Source organism: Caretta caretta, chromosome 8, assembly GCF_965140235.1.
Source record: "Caretta caretta isolate rCarCar2 chromosome 8, rCarCar1.hap1, whole genome shotgun sequence".
Taxonomy (NCBI): Eukaryota; Metazoa; Chordata; order Testudines; family Cheloniidae; genus Caretta; species Caretta caretta.
The window spans coordinates 41976157-41989545 of record NC_134213.1 but is presented as its reverse complement, the minus strand read 5'-3'; the positions used below and the strand labels follow the sequence as shown (position 1 = coordinate 41989545).

The window sequence follows — 13389 nt, the reverse complement described above, 5'->3', positions numbered from 1 at the left end:
CACTGCAAAATCCATCTGAAAGTGATACCAGAGCTGTCTGCTCATACAGTCAGATTCCTCACAGAGCCCCCAGTTTAACACTGTTTGCACTGGAGATGAAATAGTGGAATCTGCTTTTCAATACAGTATTTCCCTTTCCCCCACCCACACACGCAAAAATATAACCAGAAATCGCAGCACTATGCCTTTCCCCAATTGTGTAACTTTTCTTCATCATGGAGCATAAGGGAACTAAATGGTGTTTGGCTAAAAATCATTTGAAATACAATTCTTTTTAACCTATTTCTTATTACCACCTCAAAATACTGAGTGAATTTTTGAAGTCTAATATATTTGCTTAATAAATTCTGATTGCTCTTTCACTTCATTCACCATGCAACACTCAAACACACAAGGCAGTTTCTAATCAGCTCAATTTTCCAGCGTTCATGCATTAGCACAACAATAACATTTTGAGCCAAATATTGTAGGACAATGTCTTAATCTCAGCAAAAAGTTGCTTTCATTTGACCAATAAAGATATTGAAATTTTTTTTAATTTTAGAGTCTGGGAAATCATATCTCCACAAAGCATAGCATTCTGGTCTAATCAGCCATAATCACAGAGGGACTGATCCCATCACATGGCTTTTTCCACTACAGCTCTTCACAGTGGTTCTAAGGGTTTCTCCACTAAATGGAGAGCTAACAGCACCCACACTACAAGACCTACATCACTTTTTCCTACCCATTTAGTTACATTGGTCAATACCAGGTTTACAATGGTGCCAGGCCCACACTCAGAAGAGGCCCCAGCACCCGAACCATTGTCCCTCTCCCCCACTCCACCCAGAGGCCCCATCCCCACTCAGTCTCTTCCCCCTGAGATCCCACTTGCTCCTCTCCGCAGCCTCCACCCCGTGTGATCATCTGGTGGGGCCTGGGGGAGGAAGAGGTCAAGTGGGGATGGGGCCTCAGGGCAGAGCACAGGCAGAGCAGGGGCCATGGTACCGGTGCCGGGGCCCACAAAATCCGGCTCGGACATTGGTACAAACCCCAATTTAGCCTCCCTGTAAGGATACAGCCACACCAGTATAAAAGTATTTACCATCCACTATTTATAGAAATAAACTATAGCAGTGATGCCCAAACTCTTCCTGTTGCGCCCCCCCCCCCCCAATGGAATCTGTCCACCCCTCACCTCCATTACTACACAGTTGCTCAGCAGAGAAGCTTGGGCTGGGGGCTGAACTGGGGGTGGAGGAGGAGCTGGGGATAGAGGTAGAGCTGGCCTGGAAGTGGAGAGGGAAGGAAGGCAGAGCTGGGTTGGGAGCGGAGCAGGGAGTGGAGTTGAGCTGTGGCTGGAATGGACCTATGGCTGGGGCCAGAGCAGGGCTAGGTGGCGCTTCCTCCCCATCCCCCATGAGGACTGGCTTAGGCTATGCCACATGCCCCCCCCCAAACATTTCTCCACACCCCCATATGGAGGTATGCCCCACAGTTTGGGAACCACTGAACTTTAGCTACATGAATACCGGTACAACTGTGTCCATACTGGAGAGTTGCAACAATTTAACTAAATTAGTTTTACTAGGCCTAAATTTATAGTACTGTTCATCACCCCCCAGCCCCACATCACTTCCTCTGCCTTTCTCTCTTTTGTACCCTTTTAAATGGATGTGAAAGGCGACAGGGAAGCTTGAGCAGGGTGGCGAGCAATGCCATAAAGGAAGGGAAATTCTGTGAACAACTACAGTAGAGAAAGCCATGTGATGGCCTTCATTTCTGCACTAAAATTGCTTGTTAAAGAGACACTAACAATTTGAAGTCTAGCCACTTAAAAAACCCTAAAAGTAGTTTCAAGGTACAACACCTGTGTCTGAGTCCACTGCCAATTTCTGCTTCGAATCAACTGACTATAAGCACAACACATAGCACATTATAGTGTACGGAGTGTACATCACCTTTCATTCATATACATAATATACAAAAAGAAAGCCAGGACACTCAGATTCAAGGTTCCACATGACAACAGTTACAAAGGACTTGTCTATACTGCAAAATTACATTGTATTAGAACATGTGTTAACGCACTTTCAGGGTAGAGATAAAGCTATCATCAAGAAGCCAGGTACTCCACAGCAGAATGGGAAAAATTCTGCAGCAAGCACCCTTATAGTTGTGCAGCAATATCACTGTATTCCATCTGTGACAGGGTGTGCATACCCTGCTCTGGACAAGGGGGGGTTAACCCCACGCTATGGGTGGCGGAAGTCCTGCCCCTCAGACCGTGCTGGGCATGCTCCAACTACTGGCTCAGTATAAAAGGAAGTAGCCCAGCTTATTCTAGGCTGACTGCTGAAGAGGAAGGACCTTCAGTGGAGGCTCCAGCTGAAGCACCATCACAGCCTTTGATTGTAGAAACTGGAGACCCTGAGAGCCAGATTGGAGGGCTGCGGCCAATGGAGCTGCAGGGACTCACCCGTGCTGAGGAGCCCGGGAACCCCAATGCTCAATGGACTTACAGTGCCTGGAAACGCAGTAGGAAGTGACCTAGGCAGGGTGTGTGCGTGGTACCTCCCACCCGAGTAAGGTCAGTGTGTTTCAGTGGGAGTCCCTGCTGACCTAGTGGCAGACCACTCTGCCACTGTCAGGGCCCTGGGTCGAGGCCTGGTAGAGTTGGATGGGCCTGGGCTTCCCTACCTGGGCCACCACCCCCCTGGTGGCGGCTTCTTCCTTTTCCTTAGATACTGGCCATTGTCCTGTGCCTGAAGGCGGTTATATTGACTCTTGCCCCGAACGCAAGGGCTGACAGAACTGACTCTAGCCACTTTCTGCCTAGAGCAGTAGTCACCAACCAGTTGATCATGATCTCCCAGTTGATCGCGATCTCTGGCGGTGCACTGCTAAAGCAGACTCCCTGGCCCCGCGCCACTCCTAGAAGTGGGCAGTGCGGCCCTGAGGGCAGGGAGACAGCGGTCTCCCTCTGCGTGCTGTTCCTGCCTGCACAGCTCCCATTGGCCAGGAGAACCGCGGGAGTGGTGCTTGCAGAAAGGGCCAGAGCCACGTGTTCCCCGCAGCCTACAGGGGCGCTTTGCCACCTTCTGGGGGTGGTGTGGGGAGCCTGTCTTGCCTCGCTGCGTCTGCCACTGACCAGGAGCTGCCAGAGGTAAGTGCTGCCTGGTGGGAGCCAGCACCCCAAGCCTCCTCCTGCACCCCACTCCCTCCTGGAGCCAGCACCTCATACCACCTCCTGCACCCCAACACTCTGCCCCAGCCCTGACCCTCATCCCAGAGCCAGCACTTCGTGCCCACACCTTGCACTCGACAGTCTGCCCCAGCACAGAGACTCGACAGTCTGCCTCTTGCACCCAAACTCCCTCCTAGAGCTTGCACCCCTCGCCCACTCCTGCATCCCTACGCCCTGCTTCGGGCTCAGCTCAGAGCCCCCTCCCACACTGTGAACCCCTCAGCCCCAACCCAGAGCCCACACCACACCCAACCCCCTACCCCAGCCCAGTGAAAGTGAGTTAGGGTGTGGGAGAGTGAGCGATAGAGAGGGGAGGACGGAGTGAGTGGGGCAGGGCCTCGGGGAAGGGGCAGGGCCTCGGGGAAGGGGCGAGGTGTAAAAAGGTTGAAGACCACTGGCCTAGAGGCTGTCGGGGAGACTGTAACAGCAGTAGTATCACAACCCCACCCCAAAAGGGAGACAGGGTGTGCATACCTATTGACACTATCTCTAGAAAGATGAAACCCTTCATTCCCATCCTCCTACAACTACAAAAATCACACAGCTATGGCTCATGATTAGGATTAGTCAATGATTATTTTCAACCATGATTATTTCTAAGAATAGGTTTTTTTTATTCTGTTCTGTAGCCAGCCCAGATTCACTCCCCATGCCTCAGATCCTGCAATGTTATCCAGGCAGCAAGTGAGAAAGGCAGAGGAGACTGTATCCCGTTTCAGTAACTGGGTCAGACCAATGGTCCATCTAGAACAATATTCTCTTTGGACAATGGACAGTGCCAGATACTTCAAAGGGAGTGAACAGGACAGAACAATTTATTAAGTGATTCATCCCCTGCCGTCCAGTTCCAGCATCTGCCAGTCAAATATTTAGGGAATATGACTGAGAGCATGGCATTGAATCCCTGACCATCTTGGCTAATAGCCATTGATGGACCTATCCTCCATCAACTTATCTCATTCTTTCTCGAATCCTTATACTTTTCGCCTTCACAACATCCCCGGCAACGAGTTCCACAGGTTGGCTGGGCATTCAGGGCCATTCCTACCCATGAGCAAAGTACGCAGCTGCGTAGGGCATCAGGAAATTTGGAGCATCACATTTTCCTGGTGCCCTGCGCAGCTGCATGCTGCTCCAGCCCCTGCCCCGCCTCTTCCCCATGGTCCCCGCCCCTGCTCTGCCCCCACTCCACCCCTTCTCCAAAGCCTCTTGCCAGCCCTGCCCCCACTCCCCTAAGGACTGCAGCAGGGCTGGGCCTGCACTCACTGGTGGTGGGAAGTGCAGTAACCCAACTGGAGGCCCAGGCCCCACACACACACACACCCCCTGCAGGGGGGCTGTGTAGGGCCCCAAAATAGCTAGGGACGACCCTATGTGCATTGTGTGAAGAAGTACTTCCTTATGTTTTAAACCTACTGCCTATTAATTTCATCAGGTGTCCCCTGGTTCTTGTGTTTATGTAAAGGGGTAAATAACACTTATTCACTTTCTCCACACTAGTCATGATTTTATAGACCTCTATCATATCCCACCATGGCTTTAGTCATCTCTTTCTTAAGCAGAACAGTCCTGCTCTTTTTTTTTTCCTCCCCTCTCCTCAGGATGAATGCTGTTCCATACTCAGATTTTTTTTGCCCTTCTCTATACTCTTTCCAGTTCTAATACATCTCTTCTGAGATTGGGTATTCAAAACTGCATGCAGCATTCAAGGTACGGGTGTACCAGGGATTTATACAGTGGCATTATATTTTCTGTGTTATTATCTACCTGTTTCCTAATGGTTCCTAACAGTCTGTTAGCTTTTGACTGCCACTGCACATTGAGTGGATGTTTTCAGAGACCTTTTCCTCCTGCCGGCTCCATGGACTCCAGTCTGGCAGCAGGGAGCCAGAGCTCACAAGACAGTGCACGAAGCATGCACTCTTACCCAACTCACTGCCCCTTGTGAGGAAAGCAACAGAGCAAGAGGCAGCTGCAGGCAGACAGAAACCAAAATGCCAAGCACCCAACTAAATAAGGTCTGGGAATATACACTCGATGAAAATTGGGGGGGGAAGAGCTGCTCATTCAGTGGGCACCATTCCCCTGACTCATGCACAAGATGACCTAAGGAAAAAATAGTATGTGATCATGTTAAAGGCTATCAAAAACATACATGAACAAGGTTGCATAGGTAATGCCAGAATTAAGATTACCTATCTTCTGAATCCTTGATTTTTGCAATCTCAAACATTCCTTTAGCAGTTTCTTTTGCAGGCAATTGTATAGAATTTGTTCATTATGAAGGAACAGTATTCACCTTTGAACTTCTCTCAAAAAAAGGAGCAGAAAACATTTTTTCAGTTGCATAAAACAATTGAACATAAACCTAGCATTTGGGATGTGCATATGAAAAGTGAATCTCTGATGGAATGCATTGTGAAATCCATTAATTAGGGCTTCTCTGCATGGAGTCCAGCTTCTACTGTAGAACCACAGACCTTTTACGCATGCTTCCAGGTGGACTGTTAATGTAACAGAATGCTGTCCTCTCACCCCAGACCCAAGTATGTTTTTCCACACTGTTAACCTTAACTTTGCCCCAATAAAGACATGGTGCTCTTTGACTATGACTTGTTATGGAATTGTAACCTTACCTGTGGGTTTCCTAGGCTTCAAGCTTTTCTCTAAACCCTAATGCTCTTGAGGTAATGTTCCCTCATAGTACTGATGTTTGTCAATTTTTTGTTTAAGGAATTACTTTATTTTCTTAAGAGATCTAAAGGTTTGCTAGAGAGGAGCTCTGTTCCTGCAGACCCTGAGATGCCCACAAGAGGGAAGCACCCATTCAGCAGACTTTAGGTGTTCCACAGCAATGAATGGAAATGCTCCCTTGGTCTGTTAGCTACCAAGTCTCCTGCTAACTGTGTCTCCTACCCATCATTCCATGGAGAAGAGCCCTCATGCTGCAGACCTCCAATGGCCCACAAATAGGGGCCCACTCTTGTGAACTTCTATAGGTCCTATCACACAGACCCTGAGTTGCACAGTAGTGCAGCTTCCCTTCTATTGGCTTCATACTGTCTGCAGGGCTGAGGCTCACCTGGAAAGGTCAGCTGGCAAGAGGCTTGGGAGTCAGCAGAAGTGGGGGGTGGGAGAAGCTGCCTCCACCACACTGAGGGAAGTACATGAAAGATGAACCCTTTCCCTGCTCCACTGGGTTGCTTCCTCCTGCCCCCAGTCTCTGTTGAGGGGGTCCAGAAAGTGAAAATTCCCTCCCACACAACCTTGGAAGGTTCTTCAGTCACCTGACAATCAAAGTCCCTTGGGAAGCTCATTGAGGACCCTAATATCCCTCTGTCAAGGTTCCTCCCCCACTCTGAACTCTAGGGTACAGATGTGGGGACCTGCATGAAAAACCTCCTAAGCTTATCTTTACCAGCTTAGGTCAAAACTTCCCCAAGGTACAAAATATTACACCCATTATCCTTGGAATGGCCGCTACCACCACCAAACTAATACTGGTTACCGGGGAAGAGCTGTTTGGACGCATCTTTCCCCCCAAAATACTTCCCAAAACCTTGCACCCCACTTCCTGGACAAGGTTTGGTAAAAAGCCTCACCAATTTGCCTAGGTGACTACAGACCCAGACCCTTGGATCTTAAGAACAATGAACAATCCTCCCAACTCTTGCACCCACCCCTCTCCTGGGAAATGTTGGATAAAAAGCCTCACCAATTTGCATAGGTGACCACAGACCCAAACCCTTGGATCTGAGAACAATGAAAAAGCATTCAGTTTTTTACAAGAAGACTTTTAATAAAAAATAGCAGTAAATAGAAATAAAGAAATCCCCCCTGTAAAATCAGGATGGTAGATATCTTACAGGGTAATTAGATTCAAAAACATAGAGAACCCCTCTAGGCAAAACCTTAAGTTACAAAAAAGATATACAGACAGAAATAGTTATTCTATTCAGCACAATTCTTTTCTCAGCCATTTAAAGAAATCATAATCTAACACATACCTAGCTAGATTACTTACTAAAAGTTCTAAGCCTCCATTCCTGTTCTGTCCCTGGCCAAGACGACTACAGACAGACACAGACCCTTTGTTCCTCTCCCTCCTCCCAGCTTTTGAAAGTATCTTGTCTCCTCATTGGTCATTTTGGTCAGGTGCCAGCGAGGTTACCTTTAGCTTCTTAACCCTTTACAGGTGAGAGGAGCTTTCCCCTGGCCAGGAGGGATTTCAAAGGGGTTTACCCTTCCCTTTATATTTATGACACCCTCTCATTAGGAAGCTCCAGGGCAAGTCCTACGAGACTCCAGGCCCAGGCGCCAGTTGGCCCTAGGAAAGGCTAGTTGGCATCCTAATAGCCACTACCCAAGCCTTTTTGGGGTCCCCAGAACAGCCTAAGTAGATTTGTCAGCCCCTCAGTCTCTCAATAAGCCAAAATAGCCAAGGAAATAACAAGACTTAGTCTCATAGACTTTAAGGCCAAGAGGGGACCATCATGATCATCTAGTCTGACCTCCTGCACATCGCAGGCCACAGAACCTGAACCACCCACTCCTGTAATAGACCCCTAACCTCTGGCTTAGTTACTGAAGTCCTCAAATCATGGTTTAAAGGCTTCAAGTTACAAAGAATCTGCCATTTACAGGAGTTTAAACCTGCAAGTGACCCATGCCCCATGCTGCAGAGGAAGGCGAAAACCCCCCAGGCCTCTGCCAATCTGACTTAGGGGAAAATTCCTTCCCGAACCCACATATGATCAGTTAGACCCTGAGCATGTGGGCAAAACCCATCAGGTTGGGATCACATACTTGTGGGTGATGCTCGACAAAACATCTCCGGTATGAGGGGGTGAGTTCCCAATCAACCTCCCAAAACTGATAAGGGTCAACACAACCTCCCAGACATACTGCAAGAATCAGTAAGGGTTTGCAAAATGCCTTGAAATCCTTGGCTGAAAGGACCTGAAGCCAGGGAGCTTACCCTGACATCTTTCGAAAGATACATTACACATCCGAAATTGTATGTTCTGTGCAACATAAATACACAGAGGCCAGTCTGTCCAACAAAATTCACTCTAAGAAAACATTTTCCCATATACTGTTTCTAGTGTACTTTGTAAATGTTTATTTTGTGCATGAAAGCATGCACTCCTCGCACTTTCATTCATCACTGCATGCTCTAAAAAAGTCAGCAATGCTTAACATAACTTAAACAAAATAACTTTGTGTTGCTATATGCCATTAATCATTCAGCAAAGCAATCCAATTCAAGCAGGTCACTACTTTTCTGATCTTTGTTAATTTAAAAGCAGATTCCAAGTTATTTCCTTGCTAAAAATGTTTTAACCTTCAGAAGACCATCTGTATCATTTCCAAAGATGTAACAGCCAGATCATTGCTGCCACTTCCAGTGTCTTCCCAGGAACAGTATCTGCTGAACAACAGAAGCCACCTCACAAAAGTACCTGGATAAATTTGCCTCTTGCTAAGGCTCATTTGTAGCTAATTCTAAAAACGCTGCAGGTCCTGCACTATATTTAAGCTTGGCAGGATTCGATTTAAATGCACTGATGTCAGTAAATGTTAATTTCAGCTGACACACTGAAATCGACAAAAAACATATCCATTGGGGAGTGGGTGGAAGTGCAGCCTCCCCCACACACCCCTGAAGCCCTGCTGCCACAGCCTCACTCACCAGCCAGGAGTAAAGTAGCCATCCTCAGGCCGGAGCTGTTCAGTAGCAGGGTGGCCTCACCTGCGGCCGGGGGCTTGTCCTTGCAGCCCTGGTTGTGGCGGTGTGCTCCACCAGACCAGGACCGCAGGATTCCCCTGAACCTTGTGCCCCAGTGTCTTGGGCGCCTCAGCCATAAAGGGAGCTCCTGAAGTCTCGTTACCAGTGCCACAGCTAACCCTAACCTCAACCTTTCCCATCTTCCTTTTTTAATTTCCTGCAGCTATAAAAATAAAAATTGTTAAAAATTAAAAAATAAACACATAAGTTAATCAACAAAACTGCAAAAAATAAAAACAGAATTCTGCCAGCAAAACTGTATTTCCTGTTCTCACATGACCCTCTTGTGGAAAAGGATAGGTTGCTACCTGACAGCTTTTTAAACCCAAGGGTGAACTTCTAAAGGTTGGGAATAAATACTATCCTAACAGCTTGAATCTCCAAGATCGGACCAGAAACCTCATGAAAACAGACTCTTTTGCTTCCATGAGAGCATTTTTATTCTGTGAATTATAGTACTGCCTAGAGACCCCAACCCATGGCAAGACCCTGCTGCACTACTCCCTATGTACACACAGTGAGAGCCCCTGGAGAGCTAACAGTCTAAGTAGACAAGACAGACAAACGCAAAAACCCAAGACTCACCTCTGTCATGACATCCAGCCTGCTGATAAAGGCTAGAGAGATGACAAGCTGTGCCTATTCTTTCTTCTTTCCTTTCCCTACTCTCTTCTTCCTATCCTCTAACCACAATGAAATAAAAATACCAACATCCACATAACACTGGGCCAATTCTTCACCCCCTCATTTGCCTGTATGTTGTATCCCCATCCTCTACCCTTTGTCTGTTTGTCCGAAGGGATCACGTCTCTGCTGTGTTTGTACATCACCCAGCCCAACTAGTGCTATTATAATACAAATATTTAGTAACAGTAAAAGGTGGAAGAAGAGGATAATATACTTTCCTATTTTACATCTGGAGGAATGAGGAACAAAGAGGTTAAGTGTCTTGCCCAGGGCTACCCAATTAATCTGTAGCAGAGCTCAAATCTCCCAAATCCCAGTCCAGTGCCCTAACTTCAGGGCCAGCCCTCCTTATCTGGGGTATGCGGGCACTTCCAGTTTCAGGCCCAGAGTACACAGAAATAAAGACCATCAGTAAAATCTTCATCCAAACACTTCAGAACTTTCTAAAATAGCATGGGTTTGGTCCTAGAGATGGGTGAAGGCCCACAAATGTGGGGCTGGGGTGTCAAATTCAATGATTTACCCATTCAATGATTTACCAATGACAGACAGACAGACAGACACACACACACACAAAGGTTCTCAAACTTCATTGCCCCGCGACCCCCTTCTGACAACAAAAATTACTACACGACTCCAGGAGAGGGGACAGAAGCCTGAGCCCGCCCAAGCCAAAGCCTGAACCCCACTGTCCTGGGTAGAGGGGCCAAAGCCAAAGCCCAAGGGCTTCAGCCCGAGGAAGGGGGCCTGTAACCTGAGCCTCGCTACTCAAGGCTGAAGCCCTTGGGCTTCAGCTTCGACCCCAGGCGGTGGGGCTCCGGCTTTGACTTTGGCCCTGAGCCCCAGAAATCTAACACCAGCCCTGGTGACCCCATTAAAATGGGGTCGTGACACACTTTGGGGTTCCAACCCACAGTTTGAGAACTACTGGACTGTCTTAAAAAAAATAAAAGGTATCCAGCAAAATGACACACCCTCTTTCCTGATTAGACATTAGGAAAATATTTCGTCCTGGATAGTTAGACAATGGAACTGTTTGCCAAGTGAGGCTTCTGAGCCCCAGACACCAGTGGTGTGAAAGCACCTATCATTTCAGAGCTCCATCCAGCAGAACCAAGACACCTTCTTCCTAAGGATGCACAGCCCACAAGCACTCCCACACCATGTGCCAGCAGCTGAGGGGACAGGTGGTTTCAACCCAAAAATAACTACCATAAAACAGCTGGAACTTACATCCATGCCTTACAACCATCCCGATGTGTAGAAAGAATAGTAAATATGGCAGACAACCAGCTTGGCTTCACAGTGAAATCCTTGCTGATCTTAAACACAAAAAAGAAGCTTACAAGAAGTGGAAGATTGGACAAATGACCAGGGAGAAGTATAAAAATATTGCTCACGCATGCAGGAGTGAAATCAGGAAGGCCAAATCATACTTGGAGTTCCAGCTAGCAAGAGATGTTAAGAGTAACGAGAAGGGTTTCTTCAGGTATGTTAGCAACAAGAAGGAAATCAAGAAAAGTGTGGGCCCCTTACTGAATGAGGGAGGCAACCTAGTGACAGAGAATGTGGAAAAAGCTTAATGTACTCAATGCTTTTTTTGCTCTGTCTTGATGAACAAGGTCAGCTCCCAGACTACTGCACTGGGCAGCACAGCATGGGGAGGAGGTGACCAGCCCTCTGTGGAGAAAGAAGTGGTTCGGGACTATTTAGAAAAGCTGGACGAGCACAAGTCCATGGGGTCAGATGCGCTACATCCGAGAGTGCTAAAGGAGTTGTTTCAGAGTAGCCGCTGTGTTAGTCTGTATCCGCAAAAAGAAAAGGAATACTTGTGGCACCTTAAAGCAGTGGTCTCCAAACTTTTTGGCTCACACACCCGCATGCTGAAGACCGGAAGACCTGCCACAGATGCGTCACCGAAGGAAGAAGACCAGAAGACCAGCCGCAAGTGCGCTGCCAATGGAAGAAGAACGGAAGACTTACTGCAGGTGGGCCGCCGAAGGGGAACACCAGCTGTGGGCCTGTAGAGCTGCCAACAAAGAAAAAAACGGCAGAGTGCCGTCCGGCAGTGCTCCTGGTGCAGCGCACCCTCTGGGATCATCTCACACACCCCAGTTTGGAGACCCCGGCCTTAGAGACTAACAAATTTATTTGAGCATAAGCTTTTGTGAGCTACATCCAATGAAGTGAGCTGTAGCTCACGAAAGCTTATGCTCAAATAAATTTGTTAGTCTCTAAGGTGCCACAAGTACTCCTTTTCTTTTTTTCTAAAGGAGTTGGCGGTTGTGATTGCAGAGACATTGGCCATTATCTCTGAAAACTCATGGTGATCGTGGGAGGTCCCGGACAACTGGAAAAAGGCTAATGTAGTGCCCATCTTTAAAAAAGGGAAGAAGGAGGATCCGGGGAACTACAGGCCAGTCAGCCTCACCTCAGTCCCTGGAAAAATCATGGAGCATGGATTCCTCAAGGAATCAATTCTAAAGCACTTAGAGGAGAGGAAAGTGATCAGGAACAGTCAGCATGCATTTACCAAGGGCAAGTCATGCCTGACTAAACTAATTGCCTTCTATGACAAGATAACAAGCTCTGTGGATGAGGGAAAAGCAGTGGTCATGTTATTCCTTAACTTTAGCAAAGCTTTTGATACGGTCTCCCACAGTATTCTTGCCAGCATGTTAAAGAAGTATGGCCTAGATGAATGGACTATAAGGTGGATAGAAAGCTGGCTAGATTGGCGAGCTCAACTGGTAGTGACCAATGTCTCCATGTCTAGTTGGCAGCCAGTATCAAGCGGAGTGCCCCAAGGGTCGGTCCTGGGGCCGGTTTTGTTCAATATCTTCATAAATGATCTGCAGGATGGCGTGGACTGCACCCTCAGCAAGTTTGCAGATGACACTAAACTGGGAGGAGAGGTAAATACGCTGGAGGGTAGGGATAGGATACAGAGGGCCCTAGAGAAATTAGAGGATTGGGCCAAAAGAAATCTGATGAGGTTCAACAAGGACAAGTGCAGAGTCCTGCACTTAGGATGGAAGAATACCATGCACCGCTACAGACTAGGGACCAAATGGCTAGGCAGCAGGTCTGCAGAAAAGGACCTAGGGGTTACAGTGGACGAGAAGCTGGATATGAGTCAACAGTGTGCCCTTGTTGCCAAGAAGACCAATGGCATTTTGGGCTGTATAAGTAGGGGCATTGCCAGCAGATCGTGGGACTTGATCGTTCCCTTCTATCCGACATTGGTGAGGCCTCATCTGGAGTACTGTGTCCAGTTTTGGGTACCACACGACAAGAAGGATGTGGAAAAATTGGAAAGTGTCCAGCAGGGGGCAACAAAAATTATTAGGGGACTGAAGCACATGACTTATGAGGAGAGGCTGAGGGAACTGGGATTCTTTCGTCTGCAGAAGAGAAGAATGAGGGGGGATTTGATAGCTGCTTTCAACTACCTGATAGGGGGTTCCAAAGAGGATGGATCTAGACTATTCTCAGTGGTAGCAGATGACAGAACCAGGAGTATTGGTTTCAAGTTGCAATGGGGGAGGTTTAGGTTGGATATTAGGAAAAACTTTTTCACTAGGAAGATGGTGAAGCACTGGAATGCATTACCTAGGGAGGTGGTGGAATCTCCTTCCTTTGAGGTTTTCAAGGTCAGGCTTGACAGAGCCCTGGCTGGGATGAT

The 13389-nt window shown here is 47.7% G+C and overlaps 1 protein-coding gene across 6 annotated transcripts in view; it reads right to left on the bottom strand.

Moving 5' to 3' along the window:
- Positions 1–13389, bottom strand: part of ATF6 (activating transcription factor 6) — a 440808-nt gene that overhangs the window by 377597 nt on the left and 49822 nt on the right. The gene's annotated exons all lie outside the window — the stretch shown is intronic.